Source organism: Zalophus californianus, chromosome 11 (assembly GCF_009762305.2).
Source record: "Zalophus californianus isolate mZalCal1 chromosome 11, mZalCal1.pri.v2, whole genome shotgun sequence".
In the NCBI taxonomy this organism is placed as follows: Eukaryota; Metazoa; Chordata; class Mammalia; order Carnivora; family Otariidae; genus Zalophus; species Zalophus californianus.
In genome coordinates, this window is record NC_045605.1 from 58,434,125 (window position 1) to 58,448,834 (window position 14,710).

Consider the following 14,710-nt stretch of genomic DNA (forward strand, 5'->3'; position numbering starts at 1 on the left):
CTTCCCTTAGGTTTTGGGGCAGTCAGCTGTACAAGTGTCTTTGGGGGTTCCCTGGTGAAGTAAGTCTGACTTCTTGATATCTACTTCTCAACCGGCATGTCCACATTTACTGGTGTCCAGAGAGAATTCACAACTTAAATCCAATGGACCTGTAAGACCAAGCCCTTGAGATAGTGAGTCAGATCACCCCCCTCCCTATTAATAGATGGGAAAAACTGAAGCGAAGAAAAAAATATGAAGTCCTTCAAATACACACAGAACAGGATAGAGGGTTGAGGCCAAGTATATGGGCTCTGGTCCAGATGCCCAGGTTCAAATCCCAGCTCTGCTACATGTGAACTGTGGGGCCTTAGGCTTATTATTAGACTTCCACGCCTTGGTTTCCCCATTTATAAAACGGGATCACATAGTACCTGCTTCAGAGGGTTGTTAGGAAGATCAGTGCCTGGCACAGGGCAAATGTTAGCTGTTCTTAATGTGAATATACCCTAAGTCAAGTTATGAGGTTTTTCAAAGTTATGTTAGAGCAAAACATAACTACCCAAATTAATTTCTTCCAACTTTAAATTTGATTCTGGTGAAAATATTTTTCCCAGATTCTGGGCACCTGCAAAATGAGGTTTGGATCTCTAGTCTGTATCCCACGTGCCATGTTACCTTTAATTATGAAAAACCCTTTGTGGGGCTTCAGCCCATGTGCTAGAACTGCTGGGTGCTCAGCTAGTCAGTTGGGCATGGAGGGAAGTCAGAGGCAGAAGCTTTGGGCAGGCCCCTCATTGTAGCCAGGAAGCCAAGATGAGTACAGGCAGAGAAAGTTCATTTACTCATCTCTTCATTTATTTGTCTGGACCTTTCTTTTATGTATGCATTCATTTTCTTGATTTTTTTTTTTAAGATTTTACTTATTTATTTGACAGAGAAAGACACAGGGAGAGAGGGAACACAAGCAGGGGGAGCGGCAGAGGGAGAAGCAGGCTTCCCACCCCACAGGGAGCCTGATGCGGGGCTCGATCCCAGGACCCTGGGATCATGACCTGAGCCGAAGGCAGACGCTTAACGACTGAGCCACCCAGGCGCCCCCATTCTACTGTTTTCACCTGCCAGGCATTTAAATGCATACTTACTGCCTGCTGGATGCGTGCAGGCGCAGATAGATAGATAAAAATTATACATATACATATGCTAGTCTGAAGGGGGAGACCAGTGTGAGCCACAGGATAGAAGAGACTTTTCAGAGGAGAATGAAGGACGGAGCATGACCCAGAGGGGGCAGTGGGGGTTGAGAAGGAAATCCCTGGGTGGAGAGGGGTGTCCTCAGGTGGGGAGGAAGGTAGAACAGGCAGGTCTTGAGAGGAGAGCAGCCTGCAAAGCCAGGTGGTCATGGCGAGGAGGAAGAAGTGGGTAGAAGGAACAGTGCTGTGCCTCTGAACTCTTTTGGGAGGCCTCCTGTCCTCAGATACCACCCCAAGAGAGAGCTGTCTGCCTCAGGTGATTGGAGGCTCCAGATATTTTCTGCTCTCCACTCCCTGGGAAGACTAGTCCTCTTGGAAGGAGGCAGAGGCTACTCGAGGAGAAAGGCAGGCCTGGCTGTCCCCCTGGCTCCCTCATACACTCTGCCTTCCGAGGCCCGAGGCAGGGCAGGGACTGGTCCTGAGGGAGGACTCCCTTGGTCCCTGCCTCCGTGGCTGGCACTGGCTCCTCGAGCTCTCACAGCCATCACTCTTTCTTGGGCCCTGAGCCCTGGGCCAGCTCAGGCCCCGATGTCTTCCTGAGCTCCGGCCACTCTGACTATGGTGGGGGGCTTTCTAGCAAGTGGCTCTGACGACATCCTTCCCTGCATCCTTCTGCCCTTTGAGGAGAAGCTCCAGCTCCTGACGCCAAGCTCCCTGCCAAGCCCTCCAGCCTCATCCAAGGCACCCCTGGTTGCGCCCCTCCACCCCCTCCTGTCCTGCCACACTGTTCCCGAGACACCGACACTGCCACACGACCATTCAAAGCCAGAGATCTAGACTTCCTCTCTGGCCTCCCCATCTTTGCAGGTCCCTCCACACGAAGTGCCATTCATCCCCTGTCTGTCTGTCAAAACAGTAAATGTCCATCCAGCTCCAGATCCAATCTTGCTTCTTCCTTTCTGGTCCTCCAGCTGGGTGGAGTCCCTTTATCTGCCCCCACGCCCCAACACTGCGGACCTCCTTTAGGTCCTGCCCAAAGTCACAGTTCTTTGTGTCCAGCACCCATGCCCACCTCATACTGGCCCACGGTGCCAAGACGTACCAACACTCACAGGCAGCCTCCTGTCCCTGAAGCACCTTGGTGGCCTCAAATGCGTTAGCGCAAGGGAAGGCCAGACGTGAGGCTCTCCACTCTCCTGCCCTCAGCCCGGGCTGCAACACCTCCGATGGGGCGGGTGGCTTCCTCTGTTTCCTGGCAGGGCTGTCTCTGACTGAAATAGCCCCTGCAGGGGCCACCCCCTCCCTACCATCCCCAGCACCAAGGCCTGGCGGAAACCGGGGCCTAGAGGAGCAAAGAGGCGGAGAAAATGTCTCCTTCCTGGAACCCTCCCCACCCCAGCAGAGGAACAGAGGAAAGAGGGTGATGAGGTGGTAGAGAGGTGGGGGGAGAACCAGAGGCTGCTGGTCAAAGGCCACTCCCACAGACCCAGCAGCTTCTTTTCTCCTCAGTCCTCTCCCAGTCTTCTCATCTGTCAAATGGGCACGTTGGTGATTAAAGAGCTTTCGGCTCCCCCTTTAGCTGTAACACCCAGAGCGACCTTCCAGTCACTCACTCCCCCAACCATCCCTTTCTTCATTTGTTCAATAGCTCATTCACTGACATGTCCATCCCTCCATCTGGCAATCCACTTAAGCACTGAGTTACTTGGTCACCTTCTCCCTCCCACCTTCCCTCTCTTCCTTTTCTCCAAAACCATTTATTGAACACCTACTCTATGCCCTCAGACCCTCCCACATACTTCCATTTAGCACTCACTCTCTCCTTCCACACGGCAGATCTGGAGCTACCAGCAGTGATGGGTATGGGTTGTGGGGATAGAGGTGATGCCCCTGACAACTCACCTGAGTGAGAGTCTCCCTGCCGGTGCCAAGCCCTTTTCCAACTCCCAAATCAAGACTCACAGCTGTTAGGATGGCCAGAGGAAGTGAGGTGGCTTCTCATTTTCCCGAGGAGGCCAGCTCCAGTAGTAGAGGCAGGCATTTGAGGGGGGTGACCTGGAGGAGGTAGGCTTTGTTTGGGAGCAGCTAAGGTAACTAGGGGAGGGGGGACAGGGTCGCACAGGGAAAGAACACTGCCCTGGGCATTTGAAGTCCAGGTTCTTGTTCTTTGTCCCCTACTCACGGTGTGGCCCCTACTCACAGGCCCTTTCCCCTCTCTGAGCCTCCTTAGTAGAACGTGGTCATACTGGCCACCAGCGTGTTGTGAGCATGAGCTGCCAGAGTGAGGGAGGACCCTTTTTACCCTGGAGGGTGTAAGCACTGACCTCCCACCCAAACCCATTTTACAGGCAAGGAGATTGGGGAACTGAGTTGGGGCCAAAACTTTGGGTCCAACTGAGAAAATTCAGGTTTGAACTGCTGGTAAACACTTGGTCAGTTGTGCAAGGATTGAGTACCTACCGTTTATTCAGGTCTATCCTAAGGGGTTGCTTGTGCCAGTTGCAAGTGTGGCCTCCTGTTCTGATTTTAGTGGTGCTGGAGCCCCGGAGGGCAAGGAGACCTGGCTGTCGGCCCAGCAACCAGTCCTTTGCTGGGTTCCCAGGACAACCTCCAGTGGTCAACCCTATCACAGTGTCTGTCCCAAGTATGGTAGCAGCTCTGAGGGCTTCCTGGAGGTGTCAGCCTCAGGGCAGGGCTTGAGTCTGAGTTCTTGCTATCTGGGTGGGGCCCAGATGAGAGAGCTCAGATCTTGGGGGTTATGGGTACACCTAGGACAAGTGACCCGGAATGGCTCCTGGAGAAGACATGTCTGTTGCTGGGCCTTAAAGGACCAGGGGGGCTTGGGTGAATGAAGAGAGAAGAGGGCATCTTAGGCAAGAAGCACACGGGTGGGGAAGGAGCTGACCCCTGTGTGAGAAATGAAAAACAGCGTAGCATGGGATGTGTCGTGTGAAGAGGGGCCTGGTGGGAGGCCCGAGGGGGTTGGCCCTTTGAAAACCTTCAGAACATGGCTTGAGGGGGCTGGCCCTGCTCCCAGGCCTGCCAGGGCTCCGGAGTCCAACTTCAGCCCTTCCCCACCAGCCTTTCCGGCCCCCAGGCCACTGTGTGTGCTGTTTCCTCTGCCTGGGATGCTTTCCCCCCACTTTCTCCGAATAATCCCTGCTTATCCTTCCTGTAGTTCTCACGTCTCATTCTCAAATGAGAATGACTAGTGGTACCTGCCATCTAGGAGGTTGTAGGACATAAATGAGACTGTGTAGAGGAGGCGTCCTGGCACATGGTACAGACGCAATACACTCTTGTTAACTGAATGAATCCATTCCAGGCCCAGCCTAAATGCCCGCACTTTGGACTCCTTCCGCCCATGGCAGTCCACGCTAATTTCTGGGTCCTCTGCACCCAGTGTCATTTCTTAACAGCCTCTCCTCTGCCGGGTGTTTTCTCTGCGGTTCCAGGCGGGTGGTGGGCGAGAGTGTTCTCTCCATTCTACAGATGAAGAAAGTTAAGACTCAGGAAAGGTCAGTGAGTTTCCCAAGGTGTCCCAGCCAGGGCACATTTCAATACAAATCCCTTATCCATGGTTTCCCTGAAATCCATGGTTTCCCTGAAATCCATGCTTAGAAGTTCGAGGTGGGAAATTCCCAGAGGATTGTCTTTCCTGCACTGAGGGCCTCTGGCCATGAGATGGTGCCAGCACACTGCCTGGGATGGCCGGTCTCAAGCCTTTTACTGGCTGCCCTGGGGTGGGGGCTGTGGGGCAGGTCTGCATATCGCCAAGGCCTCCCCTCTGGGGCTGGCACTGAGCAACCTCAGCCCTGGGCTCCCAGCCTCAGTTCCTCCTGACCCACTCCCCAGCCTTTCTGCTATTCATTATTCCCATATCAGCTCAAGCCCTGTTCTTAGAGCCTCACCTGGTCCATGTGGCTCACAGGAGCCACTGGGGACACTGGCAGGGGGACAGGGCCAGTGGTAAGCCCTGTCCTTCTGAGGTAGAGGCCCCGGGAGTGTTGCCCCAACACCAGGCATCCACCACCCATCTCCATTCCGGGTACACCCTTGGCAGAAACACAGAAGTCCCTCACTCCTAGAAGGAACAACCTCTGCCAGTTTCCTTTTCACAATTCAGGCAACATGTGGGATTGGTTTGTGCCCACAGCAGATGCAATTCAGGATAGACGTAAGGAAAAACTGGCAAGGGTTGAACCTCCTTCGGCTGCTTGGATCCTATGGTCTCAGGATCCCCTTTAGATGACTCCGGAACTCCCGCCCCGTCCCTGCTCCCAGGCCCTCCTATCTGGAAGGGACGAGGAGGCCAGAGGCAGGAGCTGGAAGCCTGAGTCACTGTCTGCCAGCCAGCCAGGAACCAGCCCAGACCAGGCTGGATGTGGGAAGACGCCTCCTAACCTTGGCCTGCCTGCCTGCTGGGAAATACGGCCTGGAAACCCCCTTGCTTGGCCTCTGGCTTGTGAGCTTAGCAGCAAGGGCACAGGATGACAGGGGTCAAGACTCAGCTTCCTTCCCCTGGCGAGTCAGACAGACTGGGATCCATCACCAACTTACTGAGTGACCCGGGGCGGGCCACCTACTCTCTCTGAACCTGGGTCTCCACATGATAAACAGGTCATGGCGCCTGCCTTCTAGGGTTATTATGCCCTCTGCTACAGTCACCAACCAAGTCCCGACCCAGAAGCAGCCAGCCTGGGGCAGGAGTGCCCCTGGAGCCCGCCTCAAGCCAGCCCGAGGCCAGGTTCCAGACGCCAGTGCCCCCGGGCGCCAAGAGGACAGTGGGCAGGGGGCCGTGCCCACCACCCCTGGAAGATTTTGGGGATTCCCCCCTACCCTGTGGTATCAGGCCAGCTGCGAAAGCAGACAAATCTGGTAGGAGATGGGCACGGGGGGCGAGGGGGGCGCAGAAAACTTGATTTCTCTTCTCTTTTTGGACTTCCCTTTCTTACCTCCTACTCAACAGGAATTAAAGCTGGAACTGAAACAGCCATTTCGAGTGTAAGGAAGGAGAAGCTGTAGCTTTGGGGAATTTGGGAGTTGAGGCTGCTTCCTTCCATTTCTCTCTGGCCCCTACAGGCTGAGAACAGAGGGAGCCTGTGTCTCCTGCACCCCAGCTGTGCACCAGGCCCGTCAGCCGAGCTCATGGAATCCCCACCGCAAGCTGGGGCAGATGTTCGTATTGGGCGCTGACCTCACGCCATCACTGTGCAAAATGCCCCACTTCGTTTACTCTTCACAGTTTCCACCTCTGCTTCACAGATGAGGAAGCTGAGGCTTGGCAAAGTTAGCAAGAGGTTCTCTCTCAGGAAGGTTAGTGAAGAGGTCAGTGACCATGGTGGCTCCAGGTGGGCACAGGGCTGAGAAGGCCCAGGGCAGCCTCGGGGCTGGGGGATTGTTGGGGAGAGAACAGGGGCCCGGAGTGTCCCAGGGATGGGGCAGGCCCTGACAGAAGGAGAGTCCATGGTGTCGGCTTTCCAAGTCCATGCCCATGGGCTGCTGCACCTCCTGCCCAGGGCTCTGCACGATCCCAGCACCTTCCTCTTCGCTGGAGCAGGGGTCCCTCATGAGAGGGTCTCTGTTTCTTGCCTGGACCCTGTTTTTGAAATTTTTTACCCCCCCTTGCCCCGCCCCCCCGCTGAAGAGGTATGCTGCTTGGATTCCCCTTCATGCAAGAACCTGCTGTTTACCTGTAAGGAGTCTAGTTGGCTGACAGCCTCTATTGGTGACTTCAGGACCCACTCATCCTCCCAGATAACCAGGCTCCAGTCCTCTGGGGAAGAGAGGGCCCAGGTCCAGCTATCTGGCCTGTCCTGCAGGCAGTCACTGTTCTCCTCCGCAGTTCCTTCCACCCAATCCCCAGACTACCTCTCATGATGCTGGCCTGCCTCCTGTTTTTCCTTGGGGGAGTCCCCCCCTTCCCCTCCTCAAGTCTTGACAATCTGTGACCTCGGCCTGCCCATGAGAGAACAGTGGGCTCCTCAGGCCCTGTAACTGGCTCAGGGGTGGATGGGTGACCTTCGCGGGGTGCCTCAGAGTACATTTTGGAGATTTTTGCTGGAACACTGGGGAGGAGGCCGGTTTTCCACGGGGTTTGCAAAGCTGGTAGGAAGTGAGCCTGGAGCTTCTAGGGCCAAGTGAACTATATACCAGCTACTGTCCTATGCATTGGTTTTTAAAAATTTTTTTATTGTTATGTTAATCACCATACATTACATCATTCGTTTTGGATGTAGTGTTCCGTGATTCATTGTTTGTGCATAACCCCCGTGCTCCACGCAGAATGTGCCCTCTTTAATACCCATCACCAGGCTAACCCATCCCCCCGCCCCCTCCCCTCTAGAACCCTCAGTTTGTTTTTCAGAGTCCATCGTCTCTCATGGTTCGTCTCCCCCTCCGATTTCCCCCCCTTCAATCTTCCCTTCCTGCTATCTTTGTCCTATGCATGGTTGATACTACCACCAGGAAGGAAACTGTGCAAAATAAAGCCAAGGGATGGGAAATGAGAATATACAGGTTTGCAAGAATACCACTGAGTGCCTGGTTCCACTTATGCCTAAAGCTTTATCTTCCACTGGACTTTCTGATGGCATGAGCTGATAAATGCCCTTGTTGCTGCAGTCCATTTGACCTAGGATTCTGTAACTTAAAATCGGGAGTCCTGCCTATAGACCTGCACCTGCTCCCTCCAGGTATCTCCTCTCCTCTTCCACATCACATGTCCACAGGGTCATCCCTGGAACCCTAACATCCCTTCAGGGGAGGCTGGAACTAGCCACGTACCTGGAGGCCACCAGCAGAGGGGCTGATGGGGACTGAGGGACTCTCAGGTCAGACCTGATCCCCATGGGGCTGCCAGGGAGGCCCCCCAATTCATTTCCCCTGAGGGGAGCCCCTCTTCCTGCAGCAACCAGAGTAACCACTGTGTCATCTCAGTAGCTGCTGGGCAGGAGCCTGGAAAGCTGGAAATCCAGCTTCCAGTCCTGGATTTATCACGCACCTGCTGTGGGACCCTGAGAAGTTCACTGCACCTCCCCAAGCCTCAATTTCCTGAGCTACTTCACCGTAGCTGTGTAGTTTCTTGGCCACCGAGCTAAGTGCTTTTGCTGCAAGATCTCATTTGCTTTTACTACAGCCCTGCGTGGTGGAGTGTCTTATCCCCATTTGCAGATGAAGAAACAGGCTTAGAGAAAGCTGGTGGCTTGCCTAAGGTGACGCAGTGAGTCATGGCAAGCCGGGACAAGGACACAGAACTGAATGTTGATAAAGTCTGTGCTCAGGAAGAGAGGCAATATTCCTCTGTGTGAAAACTGAGGCCAGAGAGATTAGGAACTTGCCCAAGGTGCACAGTAAACCTACCATGCCACCCTGCCACTCAGGAACACAGTGGCCTGAGATAGGACACAGAATTGGGGGCCAAGAGTCAGGGCAGAAAAGACCAGCCTGAGAGTCAGTGTCAGCCAGACTCCCTCCCTTCTCTAACTTTGTTAGGAATTGGGGACAAAGTCTGCTTTGCCTTTGGGGTCCCAAAGACCAGTACAGGCTCCAGCTCCCAAGTGGCACTGGGAAATGTTGAAGGAGTGAGCCTAGTCTGTAAAAATGAGCCACAGGGCTCTGTCCTTGGTGCTGGCTCGATTAAAAAAAAAAAAAATCTTTGTCTTGGTTGATGACAGGGAAGACTTGTCAGGGGGAATGAAGGTAATGGCTGCAGGAGTAGCACCTCTGCACCTACCTGGGTCCCCTGGACTCCAGCTCTCAGGAAGGGCAGACCGCCACTGCCTGAGTGTTCAACTGTGGGTTGTTATCCTGCCCATTTCAGACACAGACCCTAAGGTCCCAAAGGTAGGCAGCTTTGTCACAGCTCTCACAGGTAAGGTCTGGGTGTGGGGAAAGCCTCAGAGAACCTCTTACCTCCCATGAAAGGCAGCTCCCTTGCCTTGTTCCTGCTCTGACCATCACCAGCACCTAAGTCCACCTGGCAGAGAGAGGAAACCCAACTGGGCCCCAGAGCCTAGGGGTCTATGACAGGGCTCTGAGTTCTGGACTCTCAGGGCCAGAGGGGCCTTAAGAGAATTTGACCCAGAGCTCTCCCCAGCCCTTCGAGAAGGAGGCTCCCTGAAGCCTCTTTGACAGGACTTGTCTGGCCTCTATCTGCATACTTCCCATGACAGGGAACTCACTCCATCTCTCCCAGGCCGCTACATGCCACCATGAGAAAGCTCTCTGGGAGATGTGCTTCATCACACAAAGTCTGATCTCTGCCCCTAGCCATGTTTCCCCTCCCCAGTCCGGCCTGCTTCTGGGGTTACAGAGCTCGGCTGCCCCCAAGTCCCAGGACACCCTGCAGAGAGTGTCCCACGACTATTCATCAGCTGGTCTTCATTCCAACAGGCCAAATCCATTGCTCTTGTCCAGGCCCAGGAAACCTCGTGGTAGAGCTCATAAACCAGACATGAGGCCAGGAAGCCAGGACCATTTCCAGATCTGAAGACAAAACCCTTTGCTTGGGGCTTGTAAAGGGGGCATGGTCTCCTTCTTGCCATTTTGAGAGGATAAACCTGAGCAATCCCCCAAAGCTTAGTATCTTCCCAAGGCCACCAATCAGTTGGTGGTCTTCCAATCGGCCAGAGTGCCTTCCACCAAACCCCAAATCCTCACCCTCAAACATCAGGCATGTAGGACTGGGGTCCCATTTGTGGCCAATCTGGTGTGGGAGGAGCCATGCTGTGTAGGCATCTGAGGGATGACTTGGGAGGAGGGAGTCAAAGGCAGGGCAACCTCCTGGCTCAAGGGATCAGAGGTGACACAGGCAGTTCCTGCCGCAGAGTGTGTTGCTGCGTGTGGTGTGGGTATGAGGACCACTGGGCAGACGTCACCTCCTTCAGGTGCCCCTCAAACGGTATGTTCTCCATGAGGCCTTCCCCCAACACACTAGCTAAAATGGCAACTTCCCACCTTAGACATGCGCACTTCCTACTCCCCTTCTCCACTATATTTTTCTCCATAGCATTTATCGTATTTTAACATACAATTCTGTTCATTTGTTTGCCTACTGTCTGTTTCCTCCCACCAGAACGTAAACTCCACCAGGGCAGAGTTTTTTGTTTTATTCACTGCTACATGGCCAGTGCTTAGGATGGTACCTGGCACAGAGAAGATACTCAATAAATATTTGTGGGATGGATGGATGGATGAATGAATTTCTGGGCGTGACTCAAGAATGCCTACACAGAGAGGACTTAGGGGCAGAAATGTGACTGGGGGCAAGGGGCACTAGGTGTGATATTATGCGTGTATCGCAAACTACGGCTTATACTTACAGTAGGTTTACTGGCTGTATCAGGGGCTGATAGAGACTTCAAAGCCACCATGGGTCTCCTCTCTCTGGCTGTGTATGTGAGAGATCCAGGCTGTGAATAGTCCCAGCTGAGAAGGGTGAACAGGACATGGCCTGGGGGCCCTGGGCTGCCTGCTTCTCCCTCCTGCCCTGTCTGAGGTCTTCCCTGGCACCCCTCCCCTGACACTGGCCCTGTTCCATCCTGCTGCCCCAGAGTCTCCCAACCTCTACACCATCCCCCCCTCTGCACCGGGGCCTCTGATGTGGAGGCCTCCAGCACCCTGGGCCAGCATCTTCCTGGCCGCTCTCCTTTCCCTGGGCAGCCTGGAGCTCTACCTCAGGACCTGGGGCTCCTGCGAACACAGCCAGTCCGTGTGGACCCCTCGTTCCCAGCACCAACATGCTGCTTGGTCCTGCACTGTGGAGTTGTGCCTGGAGGATGTGACTCAGCAGAGAGCCCTGAGGCCCCACCGACTGGGTCACCACCCCACTTGGCCGAGTCCCCAAATTTCTGACTGTCCTGGAGCAGTCCCTCTCCCATCTCCTCCAAGAGCCTTTGTCCCATTTTTCTTGTCAGCCCTACCCTCAACCCCAACAGCCTTCAATTCCTCCTTCAGAGCAAAGAGTGCCATTTCAGAAGGGCCTCCTTCAACTTCCTGGCCACCTAAATAAAACTGAATCTGCTCCGGGGCTCTCATTCCTCCTAGGCCCCAGGCGGCCTCCTGCAGTGCTGACCCTGCGCTCTGCGCAATCCTTCCCCTCAGCCCACAGCACACCCCATCCTCTCCTGCCCCCAGCTGTGCTTCTTCCTCCACAGTCCAGCTTGTCCTTGAGTCTTCTGCCTGCCATCCTCCCTCTCCGCCCTCATTTCTCACACCTCTACAATCTGCCCAGGGCACCTCACACAGGGAGCCTTTGGGCCAGCCCAGGGAAGAGGGGTGGGCACCCTGTCTTTCTAGGTGAGGCTGGCGAGATGGGACCCTGGGAACCAGTGACAATCTGAGCTCCAACCCGAGAAAATCTCAGAGGTGATCTTGACATGGGAAAAAACAGGCCACTGTGAGGTCACTTGGGTTTGACACCCCCCCACCCCTGAGGATGATACAAGGCTGGGGGAGGGGATCTGTTGCTGTGACTTCCAGGAATGGGCCTGGACTCTTCTGGGAATTTGGAGTGAGGCTCAGGCTGTGCAGTGGCACCTCCTGAACGTCCGTTTAGGAGGCAGCTGGGGATTCTGAAGGGGCTAGATGAGGGGACAGACACCGTGATATTGCCCGTGACATGGGCTTGAGAAAACATCACAAAATAGTAGGGGCTGTTGATCATGGAACAGGTGAGGGTGCGGGGCAAAAGTTCCCCCAAGCTACCCCCCAGTCATAGGAAATATGAGGATTCATTCCAGAACAGGTCTCTGCTCAGAGCTCCCTGGAAAACCCAGAGTTCTTCAAACCCCGTTAATGGGGTTTCTTCCATGTGGTCCCATACACCCCCTCATTCTATCCCCCACCCAAGGTCAGTTAGATCCAACTGCCCATTCCTGGCACCTGCACCCCTCTGCCACACATCGCTGTTCCCTCTACAGAGCTTGGCACCTCTCAGGCCTGGATCCTGTCCTGGCTCCACAGCTCATGAGCAGTGGTTTTACCTCTCTGAGCCTCAGGTCCTTCAGTATAAAATAGAGATAATCATACCCACCTCACGGCACTGTTGGGGCTCGAATGAAGTAATGGATCTGGAATACCTAGCCTGTATCTGGAGCAAGTAGGTATTCACTCCATGAGGCTTCTATTACCACTCGTAATTTCATCACAGCCCAGCTGAGAAATGGCCTCACTTATCGCCTTTATTTACCCATTCATTCATTCATTCATTCACTCTTTTGACATGTATTTGCAGGAAGCCTTACAATGCTTAGAGACTTCACTGGGCTCTGATCCCTGTCCTTGAGGAGCCCCAGCTGGTGGAAAAGACAGATGAAAGGGCCTTCATGTGTCACAGGAGGACAGAGGAGGCCCCTCTCCTTGCCTGGAGTATCAAGAAAGGATCCCTGGAGGAGGCGATTCTTTGGTGGAATGTGGACAGGAAAGGGGAGGTGTTTCTGGCAGAGAGGCCTGCTGGAGATATGAGGGCACAGGGTAACTGCAAGCGTTTGTGTTTGCAGGAGGTGAGGCTGAGAGATCAACTGAGCCAGGTCCCCACAGGCCTCGAATGCCAGGCTACAAATTTGGCCTCTGTATTGTGGGTGCCAACCAAGAAGCCCTCAACGGTGTGTAAAGCAGGCTAGAGGTGTGATCAAATTTGAGATCAGGAGGTCTCTTATACGCTGCTGGATGGAGGGTGGGATTGGATATGGTGAGAGTCCAGGTCAGAGACAGTAGGGCACCAAGTGGGGTCCTGGCTCCAGGGCTGGCATAGTAGGGCCAAATCAGGGGCCTTGAATGCCAGGCTCACGGCCCTCTTCTATATACCCCTTCACAAGTCCTGACAGCCAGAGTGCTAAAAAGACAGATTGGAAGGAGGGCAGGTTCTCAGAGATGCCCTGGTCCAGTCCTCAGGTCACAGCCAGGAATCCACGGCCCAGAGCAGACAAGAGGATGGCCTACAGCCCTCAGGTGAGACCATGGAGGGGTGGGCTTCTGCCCCTGTACCCTGTTCTCAAGGCTGCTGTTCCAATCTGACTCTCCTCTCCTGGGTAGATGAAGAGTCCAGAGGATAGCTCGCTCCTACTGCCAGGCCCATGTAGGCCCTCTCCTCTCTACCTGGGGAGGGGAGCCCTTAGAGCTTCCTGAGTTCTCTCTTCCACTTCACACCCATTCTGCAGCTGAGGAGATTGAGGCCCAGAGAAGAGAGGCATTCGGCTCCTTTGATAAACACGGCTTTCTGGGCCTTGAGGTGGGTGTCAGGTGTGGGAGATGGAATACCTGGGTCCTAGTCCCGGCCCTGCCAGTGGGCATCTGGATTCATGATTCTTGAGGAGACTCAGCTGGTGAGGGGTGGAGCCCCTACAGCACAAGCCTCTGGCCCTGGCCTGGCCCTTGTGCGCAGCACTGTTCCCTGGGGGGCACCCCCCTTCCCCACCAGCCTGTGTTTCGGCAAGGCGCAGCTGAGGAGGACCAAACAGGAAGAAACCATGTGGTATCTGCTCCAGGGAACTGTGGGCCCGGGCTGGTGCCTTCTCTGGGCCACGTCCCACCCTGCCCAAGGGAGTCGGATGATCTCATCTGCACAGCTCAGCCAGGCCGTGCCCTTGTCCTCAGCCCCACCAGCTTTCCCAGGGTTGGGTGGGTGAAGAGGCCTGGCTCTGCTCCCTGGAGCTCACTGTGACCAAGCTTCCTCAGTGTCTGGGCTTCTGCTTGACTTGGACCCCACCCAGGGACGGGGATAGGCTGGGGGGAGCATGGGGGATATGGTTACTGACTGTTTAAAGTGGTTAGCGCCAGGTGCTCGCCAGCCTCCAGCCTCACCCAGAGGCCAGTGGGGGCAGGGCATGCCCACTGCCACTTCCCACTTGAAATCAATCACCAAGCCTCACATCTGTCATACTGTCCCCTTATCTCAACCTGTGGTCCCTGCCTCAGCCTAGACCACATCCACCCAATGCTCTGTCGTCCATCTCCGCAGCAGGTCCATCTTCCTTTTGCAGCCAGAGGGATCTTTGCTCAGCAAAAATCTGACTTCATCACTCCCCTGCCTAAGCAGGGTTTAGGTTTAGCAGGTTACGGTTCCCCAGGGCCTGGGGATAAAGGCAAATCAAGGCCCTGCTGACATCTTTGTTCTTAGCACTCACCCCTGTCCCCCACACACAAGATGCAGGGCCCAGAGCTACTTTCAGTTCCTGGGACCTTTGCTCCTCACTCAGTACTCTTTCTGCCGCCCCTGGATCACCCTCTCTTCACATATGCCACTGGCCGACTCCTGCTATGAGCTCAATGACAGAGGAGATCCATGTCCTGCCCTCAGGCGCTCAGTGTAGATGAGGAACCTGAAGACCCATAATCTGAGGCAGGCATCCATGCTCCAGACTCCTGCAGGAGCCCAGGCAGGGGGAATGGATGGTTCTGCAGGCAGGGAAGGCTCCGTGGAAGAGGCAGCAACGAAATGGCCAAGTGTACATGGAGGCAACAGCATTTTTGGCAGAGGGAACCGCAAGGGCTAAGGCTAGATGGGGCATGTTGAAGGGTGCTGCACATGGCAGGAG

General features: G+C 54.8%; 1 protein-coding gene across 5 annotated transcripts in view; it reads right to left on the minus strand.

Annotated features, from left to right (window-relative positions):
- Positions 1-14,710, minus strand: part of P2RY6 (pyrimidinergic receptor P2Y6) — a 38,518-nt gene that overhangs the window by 6,302 nt on the left and 17,506 nt on the right. For 2 of the 5 annotated variants that reach the window (XR_003517662.2, XM_027581410.2), the window contains exon 1: positions 2,275-2,448. The exons of 2 other annotated variants lie outside the window; for them this stretch is intronic. The gene's annotated coding sequence lies outside the window, so the exon portion shown is untranslated. Of the gene's footprint in view, positions 1-2,274; positions 2,449-14,710 lie in introns of those variants that run through there. One more of the 5 variants, XM_027581411.2, reaches the window with a different exon arrangement.